The sequence below is a fragment of the Prionailurus viverrinus genome, chromosome B3 (assembly GCF_022837055.1).
Source record: "Prionailurus viverrinus isolate Anna chromosome B3, UM_Priviv_1.0, whole genome shotgun sequence".
NCBI classification, from domain to species: Eukaryota; Metazoa; Chordata; class Mammalia; order Carnivora; family Felidae; genus Prionailurus; species Prionailurus viverrinus.
The window spans coordinates 140339163-140357532 of record NC_062566.1 but is presented as its reverse complement, the minus strand read 5'-3'; the positions used below and the strand labels follow the sequence as shown (position 1 = coordinate 140357532).

The window sequence follows — 18370 nt, the reverse complement described above, 5'->3', positions numbered from 1 at the left end:
CCCAGTCCAGAGGAGAACGGACACTACCCGTGGGCAGGCAAGTTCTTCTGGGAAGAGGCCCACGGGAAGGCTACAGCGTCTGGAGCTCAGGCAGGAAGGGCAGCGCAGAGCCTGCTGAGGAGGGATGCTGTATTTTCCGGGTGCAGTAGGAAGCCACTGAAGGGTTTTCAGTGAAGGGAGGGAGGTAACCTACATTTCTAAAAGGCTTCAGTGACAGCTACGTGGGGGGGGGGGGGGGGCGGGAGTGACCTGGAGTGACCTGGGCCAAGTGGAGAGACCAGTCAGGGGCCACCAGCACCGGCAAGAGGCCCAGAGCTGGCTGGGGACCAGGGAGGTGTGGAAAAGCAGGAGGTGGGATTGAGTGCCACAGACCGGAGGCATGGAGAGGGATCAAGGAATGCTCCCCAGTGATCTGGTTTAAGCAACTGAATGTGGGTAGAAAGGATCAAGAGTTCTTGGGGACAGGCTAGGTGACAATCATGTGAGAACAAGTAGCCTCAGTTGTGTCTGATCACTCCTGCTCGGGACTCACGGACAGAATGCCTCCTCCTGCCAGGCCCTCCTAAGCAAGCTCCTCCAAGGCCAGCTACATCAAGGGCTCTGCTCTCGACTCGCCCCCTTCCCACCCATCCTGCTCCATTCTGGAACCAGCATATGGACTTCCCTGTCTGTCCTCCAGCCCTGCCTTACCATACAGGCTTCATGACAGCGGGAAGCTGCCTGCATGGTGTCCTGCTGTTTCCCTGGCACTTAGAACAGTGTCTTGCACACACTGGGAACTCAGTCAATGGTTTTTAAGGAAATACATGGGGCTAAAGCCCCTGAACACATGAAGACTGTCTGGAGTTAGATGGGTGAACCTCCTTGGTTTATGTTCGATTAGATGAACTTTCCTTTTTAAAAAAAATTTTTTTAATGTTTATTTATTTTGAGAGAGAGAGCCAGCAGGAGAGGAGCAGAGAGAGAGGGAGAAAGAGGATCCCAAGCAGTTAAAGACAAGTCTGGGGAACTTGGGAACCACAGCTGGAAAATTCTTTTATTTTTCTAATGGTACCTTCTCAAAAATTCCTATCCTGCCAACCAGTTTCAATGTAAATTGTGATATCTCACGAAGGGTTTATTGAAACAGACTGATGGACATTTGGCCTTCTGTCCAAGGCACTCTGACCTCCCAGTTCCCTCTGCTGACTTTAATACATACTTCCAGTAGAACCTCACTGTGTTAAAAAGATTTTTTTTTACTCCTTAAGATCTCATTTAATGACTAAAGATTGAATTTTTATAGAAAGTATCTCACCTTGCAAAAATATTAAGTCTGAATAGTCACACATCCCCTGGAAATCAAGAAAAAAACACCTCTGAACATCTACACCAGGTCTCACAACCTTAGCACTACTGACGATTTAGGCCAGATAATTCCATCACGGGGGGGATGTCCTGGGCATTGTAGGACATTTACAGCATCCTGGCCTGCACTCACTAGATATCAGTAGCATTCCCCACCCACCTACCCCTCAGCAAGTTTCTGGGCATTGCCAAATGTCCCCTAGGAGACAAAATTGCCCCCCCCCCCCATTGAGAACCATTATCCCAGAGACCACGTGGTCTTTTCCTATTATTAATGCAATCAAGGAAATGGATCAAATTCTAAAAATACTCACTTAAAAATAACTGGCCCAAATTACATCCTATAGTGAAACCGAAAGCAAAACAGGTACTTACACAGGCGCACAAACCATCCTGGTAGGGTTCTGAACCATGACATCAAGAAATGCTAACATTTCCTCTGGAGGGAGTCTAGGTCTAAACGTGAGACTCTCGAAGGACTGCCTCACACCCCAGATGAGGGAACTCATTACCAAGCCTCTCCATTTCTACAGGATGAATGGAGATCCTTCGGGTAAAAATGCCTGCACTGACCAAAGCCCTTTAGGACACACACGAAAACACGGCCTTGTAGAGTTGTTCTTACGTGTGGAAGACTGGGTCGAACCACGAAAGTGGCTTAATGCATGCAGCTCCCTGGTACCTCCTCAGGTCTCCCTGCTCATCGGCCGGGGTAGAGGCCAACGGAAACCTTGGGCAGTTATGGCTTCAGGCCCCAAAACACCTTTGAGGAGGGCTTGTCCGTTGTCTGGGGGCTACTTGTCCCACCACAGGAGCTTCAAGCACCACAGAATTCATGGACTAAGAGCAGCTACAGTCTCATGTGGGCATTCTCTTCCACCTATCACTGTTTTTATGCACATTGCTCTCAATAAAAATGTTAGTAAGTGTTACACGCTTGAAATCACTGGAGACATTTGTAGTATCAGATTTCCACATCAGTTTACCGCAGAGCTTTTGAGGTCGTACCTTTTTCCTACCCATCTCAGAACATTCACACGCAGGGTGCGCATCCAGTGAGTCTCTCGGCCTTCCAAATGCCCCGGATAGGACTGGCGATGATGGAATCCAGAGCAAAATTTTTGATAGTAAGATCAAAACTAGTTGCCAATTACCTAAATTATCTAAACCAAAAGGCACCAAATATACATGTGGAGCAAATACACCCTTAAGGGCCAAAAACAAAAAACAAAAAAACCTGAGGACGAGTAATTAAGGGATTAAAGGTGTGTCAATTTCAACAACAGATTCTGCTCTGCCCGCGGAAGGTCGGAATCTCTTCTTGTGCTTCTCAGAGGGCAGTGGCATGCAAGGGAGCCATGAGAATAAGTGGCACATTTCCTTGTCCTGGAGGGTGAACTTTGATAGATTTTTAGAGGTTTGTAACATTAGAACAATCTATATAACATAATGGAAAATTCATGCTAACTTCTGATAAAACAGATCACAAAAACCCTGTGTTCAGAACAGGCTGCTTCAGGGGCGCTTGGGTGGCTCAGCAGGTAAAGCACCCACCTCTTGATTTCCACTCAGGCCATGTCGCAGTTTGTGGGATCAAGCCCCGCATTGGGCTCTGACAGCACAGAGCCCTCTTGGGATTCTCTCTCTCTCTACCCCTACTTGCTCATGCGCTCTCTCAAAATAAATAAACTTAAAAAAAAAGAAAAAGAGGGGCGCCTGGGTGGCGCAGTCGGTTAAGCGTCCGACTTCAGCCAGGTCACGATCTCGCGGTCTGTGAGTTCGAGCCCCGCGTCAGGCTCTGGGCTGATGGCTCAGAGCCTGGAGCCTGTTTCTGATTCTGTGTCTCCCTCTCTCTCTGCCCCTCCCCCGTTCATGCTCTGTCTCTCTCTGTCCCAAAAATAAATAAATGTTGAAAAAAAAAAAAAAAAAGAAAAAGAAAAAAGAGCAGGTTGCCTCAGAATGCTGCACTTGTGAGTCACGTGTCCACTCTTCTGGCACTGGGGGCCTCACGGTGGGAAGCTTGGGACCGCTGATGATTGTCATCCACTACTGAGCACCGAAACCAGCCCAATTATTTCCCTAACCCAGCTCTGTCATGGATCAAAGGAATCCTGAAGAATATCAGAGAAACCAAGATTCTAAGTCTCCACAGTGAAAAATAAGTCAAGGAGGAGGGGGGAGCTGTTCATAAACGTACACAAGTAAACATGTCTCCAAATTTTTAGCCAAATTTTAAAGCCAACTTTATAGAGTTACCTACTCCAAATCAAGAATTATATCTGTGCATGTTTCTGTGGCACACACAGCAGTCATCAGACACTTAGAAACGTCAACGGAGAGGCTGAGAGAGACCAGAGACTGCCCAGAACCACAATGCTGTGAGAGAGCCCGAGCTACAGGGTCCATACCCTTAACCACCACACCACACTGCCCCCAGGACCACCCTCTCCCCGCACCAGGCTGCACTGGAGGGTGAAAAGTTGAGCACTAACATTCCAAGAGCCCATCATTCTAAATTTTTTATCTTTATTTTAGAGACATCAAGCAGGGGACAGAGGCAGAGGGAGAGAGAATCTCAAGCAGGCTCCACGCTCAAAACAGAGCCCAATGTGGGCTCAATCCCATGCCCCTGGAACCTGAGTGGAAATCAAGAGTCTGACGCTCACCCGATGGAGTCACTCAAGCGCCTTGCAGGAGCCTAACATTATCAGCATAAAGGTCCTTCATACCCACAAGAACCCCACGTCCTCGGGGCACCTGGTGGCTCAGTGGGTTGGCCTCCCAACTCTTGATCTTGGCTCAGATCATGATCTCACAGTTCGTGGGTTCGAGCCCCACGCCGGGCTCTGTGCTGACAGCTCAGAGCCTGCTTGGGATTCTCCCTCCCTCCTTCCCTCTGCCCTTCTCAAAATAAATAAATAGACTTAAAAAAAAAAAAAAAAGCCAGAATCCCACCATCTCTATAAAAGCTTGCCAGGGAGTCAGACCAGGCCTCTTGGCTTGAAATGTTATTAAATAGGTTCTTTTAGAAAACCTTCCACATTTTCTCTTTCTAGGACTAATTTCTAAGCTCTTGGTCAGCAGGGACCATGTCATATGCACACTGCCACTACTGTGACGTCCAGCCCAGATACATGCACAGGGTGGATGATGGATACTTACCTGCAGATTCAATTTACTTATGATTTATGGAAAATACTGGATTATTGGAAGAATAAAGTCTGGTACGCCAAATATAAAGGTGCTGGTAAAACAAAGGAACGAGATGGGCAGTATAAACACACAAATGGAGGCACTGCAAGGGAATTAGCAGCTGCATTTGCTGGATGTCTGCTAACTGCCAGGAGTTTTACATACACCCTGACCTGTTAATATGGTATATGCTGACTCCCTCGAACTACCTATCGGCTGAATCTCCTCAGCTCCATAATCTCTTAATCCAAAACCAAAGCCAGATGTGTTCAGAATGTAGAGTTTTGAGGGTTTTAGGAAGGAAACGCGGTGTATGTATATCACGTGCTTCTCATGCTCTCAGTGAAGTCGGGAACAGCACCCATAAGAAAACACATCCATCAAGAGTCTGCAGTGAAATGCAGGAATATTCACACTAAGTGGGGCAGAGAGTACGCGTAGCATCACATCAGCGCGGCTCAGGTTTTGGCACCGAATGTATGACGAGACCACTCCATTTCAGAGGCGCCCTCTGGGGCTTCCCAGTCGCGGCTGGGAGCTGGGTGCCCGCATTACTGTCCTCATTTCGTGTGCAGGGACCCGAGGCTCAGGAAGGTCAAGAAACTTGCTCAAGTTCACGCAAGACGAGGAGAGGCCGCCTTTGGAACCTTGCTTCTCTGGCCTGAAGCCTGCATGGGGCTTCACGCACGTGCGCAAGCCCATCCCGAAACCCTGAAAAGTCTACCAGGGTGCAGACTGGGAAGCAGCAGGCCTGAGGGCGGGCCTGTGATCCTGCATTTCCGAGGCACGTGCAAAGGTGCCGCTGATGGAGTCGTCCTCTGTGGAAGAAGTGAGCTGCTTCCACTAAACCCCAGGCTCTCAGCCCTGGCCGACACTGGGTGTCAGCATCCCTTCGGGACTCTACAAAGATAACCATTAAATCTGATTTCTGGGGTCTTAACTGGCTGAAATCATCTGAAGTTGGGTCTCCAGCTTCTGTGCTTCTCTCTAATAACTGTAATGTGCAGCCGGGATTCAGAACCGCTGACATGAAAGCATTAAGAGAAAAGAAATCAAGGCTAAAGCAAGACTCGTGAGAAGGCAGCCCGCCAGCCCCGTCAGGAGCTGCAGCGCAGTCCCCGTGCTCCGCCAGGGGGTCTGGGAGGCTTCCGCCAGTGACCAGGAACTGTGACTAAACGCCTTAGGGATGGAGTATCCCAGCCATCTCTGGCTCTGTGGGCATCCCCCTTCCCCACGAAACCACTGAAACCCGAGACTCACCACACCAAAGGCCAAGTCCTACCGGACGGCCACGCACCAGCGCGAAACAAGGAGGTGCCACTGCCTGCCAGCTTGACAGAAACAAATACTTACTAGAAGACTACGTGAAAAGAAGTTCTAACTTTTGTGCCATGGCTACACGACGGTATGAACTGATGAACTGAGTGGAATCTGCACACATCCATCAAGCTGTGGATTTTAAGTTATGCTCACTGAATCCTCAGATCGAAAGGGACATTAGAGGTCAAGCAGCCTGCTCCTCCCACAGATGTCAGCCGGCCTCCACTGAACACACCCATCAAGAAGGACCAGGAACAGGGGCGCCTGGGTGGCTCAGTCAGTTAAGTATCTGACTTCGGCTCAGGTCATGATCTCATGGTTCGTGAGTTCAAGCTTCACACGGGGCTCTGTGCTGACAGCTCAGAGCCTGGAGCCTGCTTCCGATTCTGGGTCTCCCTCTCTCTCTGTCCCTCCCCCCACTCGCACTGTGCCTCTCCCTCTCAAAAATGAATAAACATTAAAAAAAAAAAAAAAAGGAGGACCAGGAACAGACCTTCCACAATGCAAATGTGCCCCCTAATGCCACCTGAACTCAAATTCTGCTTCCAAAATTCTAAGTCAGCCACCATCTTCCACTGCCACTATAGGGCCATTTCTGGTACGACACGAATGCGTTCCAGCCAGCAACACCCCGTCAGTTCTCTGGAGAGGCTAGTTTGGTAAAATCCCTCATGAAAACTGAACGAGAGTCCTATTCCAACTGGAGCATTAGCTTGCCGACTTAGTCACTCATCCTGTAACCTGCACATACACGCACCCCCCCCACCCCCCACTTTGGGTTCTATTGCTTTGCAGGCCATACAGGGATTCTCGGGACTGCCACCACCTAGATTTCAATAGACCAGAGAGTAGTTGCCTGAAGCCTTGGGACCACAACCCCAAACCGAGAAGGGGCCGACCTTCACTGCCAAGGATCCAGAAAGCAGGGAATCAAACCAAAGAGGATTATCCTCAAGCCTTAAGATCTAACGGAACTTGCCCTGCTAAGTTGTGGAAGCGCTTTGGACCTGCCATCCGGTCCTTCTTTCCTAGTTCTCGCTTTTGGAGCAGGAACAGCTATCCTGTGCCTGCCCCCACCATTGTACTTTGGAAGTGGTTTCACAGGTTCACAGCTGAACAGGAATTTTGTCTCAAGGTGAATCATACCTCGAATCTCACTCACATTTGATTTAGATGACATCTAGGTAAAACTTTGGACTTTAGAGGTTATACCTGGGACTAACAGACTTTTGGGTTGTTGAGATGGAATGCATATATTGTGCATGTTAGAAGGACATGAATTTGAGGGGTGGGGGGCAGAATACTACATATGGTCTGAATTATGCCCCCTCAAAATTCATATGGCAGAACTCTAACCCCTACTATGGTGGCATCTGGAGATGGGCCTATGGGAGGTAATTACGGGCTCTAATAAGAAGAGACAGTAGAAGGGCGTCTGAGTGGCTCAGTCGGTTAAGCATCCGACTTCGGCTCAGGTCATGATCCCGCGGTTATGGAGTTCAAACCCCTCATCGGGCTCTGTGCTGACAGCTCAGAGCCTGGAGCCTGCTTCCGATTCTGGGTCTTCCTCTCTCTACCCCTCCCGTGCTCTCTCTCTCTCTCAAATATAAATAAATAAACACTAGAAGAGACAGAAGAGAGCATGCTTCCTGTCACCCTCTCCCCACCATGTGAGGACACAGTCAAATGGCAACCATCTGCAAGCCAGAAGACAGCCCTCACCGGAAACTGAACTGGCCTGCACCTCATCTTGGGCTTTGAGCCTCCAGAACTCTGAGAGATAAATTCCTTTGTACCAGCCTGTGGTACTTTGTTATGACAGCCTGAGCTGGTTAATACATGCCTCTCTCATAAAGTATAATGTTCTAGATTGAAACGCACAGTCTGAATTTTTTGAGAACACAGAGAATGTCTCACTTAGTATCATGCACGCAGAGCTACCTAGCATGACTGGCATCCATGAAATCTCTATAAAAGTTTGTGGCACTAAACTGACTTTGGTCAGTGTTCATTTATATGTTGCTCTTCCTTATACATATACTTAACAAAAATGTGCAGAAAAATACCGACCACCTAAATACACGCTGAAACAGTCGATGTCTGATGGACATATCCTCTATCTTCTCTTTTCCAGGTTGAAAACTGCAAGTTCCTTTAACCTTAAATACCACCTTTTGTGTTTCTGGTGAATTTTTTAAAGCTGATTATTTTACCTTCACAACAGCCATGACACCATTATCCCTATCTGCCATGAAAGGAGATAGGGGTTTCAAAGGTTGAACTTGCTCAGGGTCTCAAAGGCTGGTGGGGCCTAGCCTGCAGGCCCCCGACTCCTACGTAAATCTCTTCCCTCCACCGCAGGGAGGCCACCAGCTCTACCCAAACTTTCCAGCCTCTGGCTGCCAACAAGTACTCTTCCTGCCTTCTCCCATTCTATGTAATTTAGAAACTTTCACATTTGTAGTGTTACACTTAGAAGAACTGAATGTCAAAGTTTTAAGAGACTTTTACTATATGCAGAATTGGGACCTCTATGAAGAGGCCTCACAGACAACTGTTTCAGGTGAAATATATAAGTGACTAAAACCTGATGCAGTTCCCAAGAACCGTAAGACAAAAAGCGAGGGTAACTATCTTAATTCACCTTAACACAAAGAAATGCCTCGTTTACATGAACCAGGACAGGGGAGCCAGACAACATGAACAACTGTGAAATGCCGCTGTCCTGTCCCCATCCTCCCTGTCTCGCTTGCCACCCTCCCCAGTCCTCTAGTTTCATTACCCTTCTTCAGCCCCTATGCTGGTCACCCCCAGGCCACAGTCGCCACATATGGTGTAGAGAATCTTGGAGGTAATGGTGAGTGAAAAAGGTAAACCAGCAACCCCAAAGATCTGCAGAGAGTAATCATTCTTTCCTTGATGATATGCCAGAAGTCAGCACACTTACAGAGTTCATAAAAAGAACAGAATGAGGAATGGGCGTGCCCGCGTGTGCGTGGCACACACGTGTGCGTGTGTGTGTGTGTATAAAACTTGACTTGGGGCGCCTGGGTGGCGTAGTCGGTTAAGCGTCCGACTTCAGCCAGGTCACGATCTCGCGGTCCGTGAGTTCGAGCCCCGCATCAGGCTCTGGGCTGATGGCTCAGAGCCTGGAGCCTGTTTCCGATTCTGTGTCTCCCTCTCTCTCTGCCGCTCCCCTGTTCATGCTCTGTCTCTCTCTGTCCCAAAAATAAATAAACGTTGAAAAAAAAAAATTAAAAAAAAAAAACTTGACTGCTGTAGGGAGGGAGACAAAACATAAGAGACTCTTAAATATGGAGAGCAAACAGAGGGTTACTGGAGGGGTTGTGGGAGGGGGCATGGGCTGAATGGGTAAGGGGCAGGAAGGAATCTACTCCTGAAATCATTGTTGTACTATATGCTAATTAATTTGGATATAAATTTTTTAAAAATAAATTAAAAAAAAATCTGACCGCTGTAAAAGTGCTCAGACCATCTAGACCACAGGCTCTTGACCTCAGGCATGACAGAAGGGGACTCAGGAACTCCCAGGACTCCCTGAAATTTCACGCACCTGTCACTCCTGTGTATCACCCATAAAGACGCTCTCTTCATTCATGCCTACTTTGGACAGGAGGTAAGATGCCCAGCAGTGACGGGTGTGTTGAGGAACAAAGGCGCAGTAAGCTTGGGAAGCTCACCTGGAAGCCGGCCTCCTGGCCAGGGGTACTGGAATCACAACCCTGTAGCAGGCGGGGCTCTGGGGGCTCTGGGAGCTCGGGTGCGGGTGCGGGTGCAGGCAGAGGGCGCGTGGGGGAACGCGACACGACTCGCACAGCTCCTCCCTCTCCACCCTCATCAGCCCCCATACAGAGGCAGATTTCTTGTTTCATTATTTAAATTCACTCTCACTCTTCTATGACCTCATCACATTTGCTTGCTCAAATAGTGTTGCAACAATCAGCTGAGAAAGGCTGAGAAAGCACAGTTTACAGAAAATGAGATTTCCATGTTACAACTAACGCATACACACCTCCTCACATGCTGTCAAATTATCCCACACTTTTCTACATAAACAGCCGTAACTTAATTCTAATAAGTCTCTAGGGGTTTTACTAGAATGATCTAGGGTGAACAACGGGAAATTTAGGATATGTAGGCTTACTAATATTTTCTCAATGAAGCTTTTTTTAAGAACAGAGAGAGATATGGGGCACCTGGGTGGCTCAGTCAGTTGAGCATCTGATTTTGGCTCAGGTCATGATCTCGCGGTTCGTGAGTTCGAGCCCCGTGTCAGGCTCTGTGCTGACAGCTCAGAGCCTGGAGCTGTTTCAGATTCTGTCTCTCCCTCTCTCTCTGCCCCTCCCCCACTTATGCTCTATCTCTCTCTGTCTCTCAAAACTAAATAAACATTAAAAAATTAAAAAAAAAAGAACCGAGAGAGATATAAGCTTAAACTCCATAATACTCTTCAAAATGAAAGTGAATTTTCAAGTAATTTTTAAGACGAATGAATAGGAAGGGAAAATATATAGACCCAAAGTTGTACTTGAAAAACTGACAGATGATCAAGGATTCCTGCTGATTAAGTAAATAAAACATACTTTTTAAATGTTTGTGTGTGTGGTTATTTTTTAATTTATTTGAGAGAGGGTGAGTGTGAGTGTGGGAGGGACAAAGAGAAAGAGGGAGAGAGAGAATTCCAAGCAGGCTCCACGCTATCAGCTTAGAGCCCAACGTGGGGCTCAAACCCACGAACCATGAGATCATGACCTGAGCTGAAGTCACGAGTTGGACACTTAACCAACTGAGCCACCCAGGTGCTCCAAACATATATTTTACTACATTTCATGAATTACCATTTTATGAATGGGTATATTTCAAAATTTTATTCATGAATTCTTGGTTCAGAAGACAGAATGCATTTTCTCACAGAAAACAGGTAACACAGCAGTCGGGGTTTCCATTTTAGCCCACAAAAGCCTGTCTTATGAAGCATACACAACATACACTGTTGATAGCACTGGAATCAAACCACAACATGTGCAGTGGGTTAAAGATGGCCACAAACAGACATTCCTTTCAACAAGAATGTGTCTCCTCTCCCTAAACCTGGGAGTACCTCGCAGGTTCTTTGATCAATAGAACATAGTAGGAATAACACGAACACTAATCTGTCAGCCTCTGCTTCCTCTCCTAAAAAACTCATTGTAGGAATCCTAGCCTGTCATGTAAGAAATCCGACCACCCTAGCAGAGAGGCCATCTGCAGAGGCCCTGACAGTACATGGAAAGGAAGAACCACTAAAAGCTAGGCCTTCCAACCATCCAGTCATGGGAGCATAGCCATGCTGGACCTCCACACCAGACGCCAGATAAACACCAGTGAGTGACCTTGGCTAATGTCACACAGAGCAGAAGAATCACCCAGCTGAACCCTGCCTGATCAACCCACAGAACCATAAGATCTAATAACAGATTACTGCTGGTTTAGGTCACTAATACTTAGGGCAGTTTGTTATTCAACTATCATTATCTGGAACAATCTATGGCTTTTTCACAAAGCGACAGGCACATCTCTCTCTTGTCCTGGCATCAGGAATAGTGTCCCCTCCTTCATTCTCCACTGGTAGACCCAGAGTTATGGTGGTAGTATCAGCCAGGATTTTCCCAGCTATCAGCTATGACGGGCAGCCTTGTATTGTGGAGGTATGTGGCATGATCGTCATCCTGTCTGCCTGAAAACTCTCCTAAATTTTTCTATACATGGAAGAGAGGACAGGTTTCAAAATTCTGAAGAAGCCTGATGTCCAGTCAAAATGCAGTTGGTAACCTGATACAAAAGCCAGACAAAGATACCACAAAAAAACTAAAAACCCACATCCCTAATGAATATAGATGTAAAAACCTCAACAAAATAGGAGCAAATCACATATAATAAGACATTAAGATGATTATACACCGGGACAAAGTGAGATTTATCCCAGGAAAGCAAAGGTAGTTCAACATGCAGAAATCTATTAATGTAAAACACCACACTCAGAATAAAGAGGGAAAAAACCCACATGATCCTACCAATAGAAACACAGAAAGCATCTGACAAAATTCAGCATCCTTTCATGATGAAATGCTCAGCCAACTATGAATTGAAGAGAATGTCCTTAAAATGAAAAGGGCATTTCTTTAAAACAAAAACAAAAACGAAATAAAACCCACACCTAACTTCATAATCGATGGTGAAAGATTGTATGTAAACTTTCCCCTGATACCAGGAACAAGATAAGGATGTCTGCTTTCACTACTGCTGTTCAACACTCTAGTAAAAGTGCTAGCCAGAGCAATTAGGCAAGAAAAAGGAAATAAAAGGATAAAAGGAAAGAAAAAGATAAACGATATTTGTACATGACATGATTCTATATATAGAAAATCTATATACATAGAAAACCCCCCTGGGGCACCTGAGTGGCTTGGTTAAGTGTCCGACTCCTGGTTTCGGCTCAGGTCATGATCTCACAGTTCTTGGGTTCCAGCCCCGCATCGGGCTCTGCACTGACAGCACACAGCCTGCTTGGGATTCACTGTCTCTGTCTGTCTGTCTGTCTGTCTGTCTCTCTCTCTCTCTCTGTCCCTCCCCTGCTTGCTCATTCTCTCTCTCTCACAATAAACAAACACTAAAAACACTTCAAAAAAATCCCCAAAACTACTAGAAAAATAATAACCAAATTCAGCAAAGTCTGGGTATATGGTCACCACACGAAAATCAATTGTGTTTTTATACACTAGCCATGAAAAATCTTAAAATTAAGGAAACAATTCTGTGTACAATAACATCCAAAAGAACAAAATACCTGGGAATAAATTTAACCAAGGAGGTAGATTTATACATTGACACTACAAAATCTTGCTAAAAGAAATTAAAGATGTAAATAAGTAGAAAGACACCCACAGTCACGGATTTGAACACTTAGCAGTGTTACAACGGCAACTCCCCAAAACAGATTCAATGCAATCCCTATCAAAATTCCAACGACCTCTTTTTGCAGCGAGAGAAAAACTGATTCTCAAATTAACATGAAGCTGCAAGGGGTCTCAAGTAGCTAAAGCAATAATGAAAAAGAAAAATAAAATTGAAAGACTCATACTTCTCTTACTACTTCAAAACTTTCTACAAAGCTACAGTAATCAGAACAGTGTGCCACTGGCAAAAGGAAAGACATACAGACTGATAAAACAGAACTGAGAGTTGAAAAATAGATTCAAACATCTATGGCCAGCTGATTTCCAACAAAGGTACCAAGACCACCTAGTGAGGAAAGAACAGTCTCTTCAACAAATGGTGCTGAGACAAGTGTATAACCACATACAAAAGAATGAAGTGGGACTCCCACTTCACTTCATATACAAATATTAACTCAAAATGGATGGATTAAAGACCTAAATGTAAGAGTCAAAACTATGTAACATAGGGGTAAATCCTCATGACCTCAGATTTGTCCATGGATTCTCATATTTGATACCAAAAGCACAAGCAACAGAAAGAAAAGAAATGGATCAACTGGAATTAACAAAAGTAAGAATTTTTGTGCACCAAAGGACCTTATTAAGAATCTGAAAAAAAGACCTATAGAACGGGAGGAAATATTTGTCAACCACATATTTACTAAGGGTTTAATATTCAAAATACATAAAGAACTCCTGGGGCACCCGTGCGGCTCAGTCGGTTGAGCATCCGGCTCTTGATCTCCACTCAGGTCATGATCTTGTGATCTGTGAGATCAAGCCCCATGTCCAGCTCTGTGCTAACGTTGCAGCACCTGCCTGGGATTCTCTCTCACCCCGCCCCTCCCCCACTCACTCACTCACTCACTCACTCACACACACATACACACACACTCTCTCTCTCTCTCAAAAATGAAACAGATTAAGTATGTATGTATGTGCGTGTATGTGTACATATATATATATGCATACACATGTATACATATGTACGTATGTGTGTATGTGTATATATACACACACACACACATACACGTGTGTGTGTGTGTGTATATATATATATATATATATATACACACATATATATAACCCTTACAATTCAACAACAAAAAGATAAACAACCCAATTAAAACATGAGCAAAGGGCTTAAGTGCACATCACTCCAAAAAAGATATAAATTAAAAGATGTTCAGTATCACTGGCCATTAAGGAAATACAAAACTACACTAAAGATACTACTTTATATCCACTAGACTAGCTTAGATAGATAAATGTTGCAATGATGTACAGAAATTGGAACCCTAGGACGTCTGTGGTGGGAATAAGTTAAACACAGAATTATTACCATATGACCTAGCAATTCCATTCCTAGGTATTTCACCCAAGAGAAATGAAAACACATGTCTACACAGAAACTTACACAAATTATTCATCATAGCCAAAAGAGGAAAACAATCCAAATGTCCATCGGTGGATGAATGGATAAATAACTTGTGATATATACACAGAATGGAATATTATTCAGCCATAAAAAGGAACAAAACACTTATACATGCTATAATTTAGATATACCTCAAAAACCAAGTGAAAGAAGCTAGACATTAAAGGTCACCTGTTGTATGACTCCTTTTATATGAAATGGCTAGAACAGGCAAATCCATAGAGACAGGAAGCAGATGAGAGGTTACCAGGGGTTGGGAGGAAGACAGAATAAGGAATGATCACTTAATGCATAAGGTTTTTCTATGGGATGATGAAAAAGGTTTGAAATTAGAGAGAGCTGGTGGTTGCACAGCATTGTGAATATGCTAAATACCACTGAAATGTACATTCTAAAACGGTTAATTGTATGTTAATGTGAATTTTGCCTCAATAAAAGAAAATGCGGTTAGGCTACAGTATACTGATTCATCCATACAAACACCTGAGTACCTACCACACTCCAGGCACTCTCCTAGTACACGGGTTAAGATGATGAACAAAACTTTTCTGTTACAAATTTAAAAAGCAAGGTAAGAGATTAGAGAGTGAGTGTGGCCTATTTTCATTAGGGTGTTCAGGGAAGACCTCCTGAAAGAAGTGACATTTGAACAGAGATGAGAACGAACTGAAGAAAATTATTCTGCTAAATAACAGAAAAAATAATCTACTGAAATTAAAACATAAATTTTAATTTATCAAAAATCATCACAGGCAAAAAAGTCCTTTTCTACAAATCATTTTACTCTTTATTATGAGTAATTTCTTTATGGTCCAGTAACACGCTGCTTCTACACTTACCTGCAGGGTAGTCTCCCAGGGCCAAGCCACACTCCCAAGACAGCCTGTCATTCCCCTTGCTAACAAGGCAGGTTTTCCCTTTAGGAAATCACTCAGGAAAGGAAAGAGGGAAAGGAATTAGCACTTACGATATGCTGGGTTCTCACATTCACTCACATTCTCACTTCTATTCCTCACAATTACCTTTCCATGGCTGAGAAAAATTAAGGTTCACAAAGGATAAGTAAGCTAAACGAAGGACCAGAATTCAAATCAGGCCTGATTTCAGACCCATACTCCTCCCATACATAAATGTCTCATTGTTACTGAGCGCATCTTAGGCCACACCGAAAATGTGATGAAGTGACCCTGTCCTTGAGAAGCTTGTCATCTCAACACTAGAGACACATCCAAGATGTACCAGAACATTCCTCAACCTGAAGAAGGCACAACAGGCTCCAGGAACATGAGGCCCTTGCTATCCAATACCATGGCATGCACCCAAGAAGTCTAACTCATGTTAAGAACTAAGGAATCTACCCTGTATCACTCCAGGAACCTGACCTTGTGGCCTTGGGGCCTAGATGTGTGCCAGTATTCACAACCCTTCCTGGAGCAGGTGCAGATAGATGTCCATGAAACAAGCCTCCCCCTCTCAACCCAGCCATCACTGACCCTTCCCAGTTCCGTGTTCAAAACTTTACAGTGGCTCTAGCAGAAGAGCCACTTAAAATCTTCTCCAAAAGAGTCAACAACATCATTTCCTCGCTAATTGTGGAGAAGGCTTCTTTGCCTTTAACTTATATTCCCGTAAGTAATCCATAGTCATAATTAAATTCCAGATGAATGGGTAGAAATTTGACTATGCTGGACTGCAAGCGTTATGCTCTCTACAGAGTGACCAGGCACCGGGGACTTGTTCACCACTAACAAGCTAATGCTTGTAAAACCTTATAAAAACATAATGACTAAACACTATCATTATTACTTGACTACCCGTTTAAATGTAAATTAAGAGAGGGAAAGGGGAAAGAAAACACATTAGTAAATCAGGTTTGGGACTGCTACTCAGCAAGATGTAAGCAACATCTGAACCGCAGGGGTAAAGAACATCTTAACTGAATTTGTTAAAGGATACTGAATGTAATGTTGCTGCTATAAGAAAATAACTCAAAACAGAAAGAAGAAATGGAGGGAATACCAGCTAGAAAAATGAGTCAATGAAGGCAAAACAGATGTTAGAAGGAAAGGCTACAGGAAAAACATGCTGGAAAAATACATAAGTTATTTAAAAAGTACTATTTACCAGCAAAACTAAAACGTTAGAATCTGAAAGCAAAACTAAAAAGTCTAGAATGTGAACAAAATCCAAAACAGGACTGTAACTCAGCTTAAACTGACCACGCGGCACAGTAATGAAGACAGGACCTCTGGAGTCCAACAGGCCTATCGCTTTTCACTGTTCTCATCTGTAAAATGGGAATAACTCTTACTCCAAGTTGGGCTGGCACGGAGGTGGCACCCAAAGGCAGCCAGTGCCCTGTTCCCGATCACTCTCCCCGACACAGCCACAGGGAGCGCCTTCAGACTCTGACACGCAACTCTGCCAGCCACTGCCTCCCTTTCTCTTCTGCGAGCTTGCTGATGGTCGTCCTCCCTGGGAAACACCTCCTAACCCCGCAGTCCAAGTGACACGGCATCCCCCCGCCCCCACTCTCTCAGCACCTCCGTTCTACCCGCACAGGGCCTACCCAATGGCTCTTCCGGCTCACCATCTTCCATAAGCTCCTCGAGGATGGTGATCAGACAGCAGTTTACTTGACTACTCAGCTTTGACAGCTAGCACAGCTCCTGAGTAGGCTCTCAAAAATGTGTGCTGATCAAATAAGTCTCAATTATCCCAAGTCAGAATAGAGACCAAGCAGCTTCCCTGGGGGAAAATCTTGAAAAGTACAACATGTAAGGAAAAAAACTGTACTCTGGGTGAATACTCCATGCTTTGCCATTATCCAACTTGGAACGGTTATTCAGCCAAACATTCCGAGCCTCTCATATAAAAAAAGAGGGAATTCAACTAGAAAGTCTCCGTGGTCCCTACCACAGGCAAGGGCATATTATGTCTACATTCTAAGACTTGAACATTCTTACTCTACTACATCTTGATTCTCTATGTTAACATCGTAGAATGCTTTATTGTCCATTTCACTCCTAACAAGCACGTGATGTGCATGGTGCTTTCTGCCTCATTTTGCAGATGGGGAAAGCAATTCAGACAGAACCAATAGCCTGACCAAATAGAGAGAGCAGGACTGGCATTCAGATATTTAAAGCTGGTGCCTTCCATCATCTGCACCCTCCTCAAGCTGGGGAATGGACAGCTCCAGGGACACATGGTAGAATGCCAAGGGAGCCCTCAGGGGTCCTAGGGAAGCCAAGGACAAACAAAATGCATCTTCTGGAGAATTAACTGTACTCAAAAATTTGGGAGACAAAGTGTGTTTATATTTCAAAAAAAAATCAGACATATTACTGAGTACAATGTGAAATTTGTATTAAAACTTAAGATAAAGGGGCGCCTTGCTGGCTCAGTTGTAAAGCATGTGACTCTAGATCTCAGGATTGTGAGTTCAAGCCCCACGCTAGGTGTAGAAATTACTTAAGAATTAGGGGCGCCTGGGTGGCGCAGTCGGTTAAGCGTCCGACTTCAGCCAGGTCACGATCTCGCGGTCTGGGAGTTCGAGCCCCGCGTCAGGCTCTGGGCTGATGGCTCGGAGCCTGGAGCCTGTTTCCGATTCTGTGTCTCTCTCTCTCTCTGCCCCTCCCCCGTTCATGCTCTGTCTCTCTCTGTCCCAAAAATAAATAAAAAACGTTGAAAAAAAATTAAAAAAAAAAAAAGAAATAAAAAATAGGGGCGCCTGGGTGGCTCAGTCAGTTAAGCGTCCAACTCTTGGTTTTGGCTCAGGATCATGGGTTCGAGCCCCACATCAGGCTCTGCGCTGGGTGTGGAGCCTGCTTGGGATTCTCTCTCCCTCTCTCTCTGCTCCTCCCCTGTCCATGCTGTCTGTCTGTCTCTCGCTCTCTCTCTCTCTCTCTCAAAATAAGTAAAATAAACTTTAAAAAATAAAAAAAAAGCAAAAATAAATAATAAATCTTTTTTAGAATTTTTAAATAAAACTTACTGGGCCTTAGAGACTTGCAACATACTACACTAAAGCCATGCCATGCCCTTTCCCACACAGAAAAGCCATCTGAAACCA

At 45.0% G+C, this 18370-nt stretch overlaps 1 protein-coding gene across 6 annotated transcripts in view; it reads right to left on the bottom strand.

Annotated features, from left to right (window-relative positions):
* The window catches only part of TRAF3 (TNF receptor associated factor 3), a 127808-nt gene that overhangs the window by 95640 nt on the left and 13798 nt on the right, over window positions 1-18370 (bottom strand). Inside the window, exon 1 of one of the 6 annotated variants that reach the window (XM_047861638.1) lies at window positions 15135-16784. The exons of 4 other annotated variants lie outside the window; for them this stretch is intronic. The gene's annotated coding sequence lies outside the window, so the exon portion shown is untranslated. Of the gene's footprint in view, window positions 1-9560; window positions 9670-15134; window positions 16785-18370 lie in introns of those variants that run through there. One more of the 6 variants, XM_047861641.1, reaches the window with a different exon arrangement.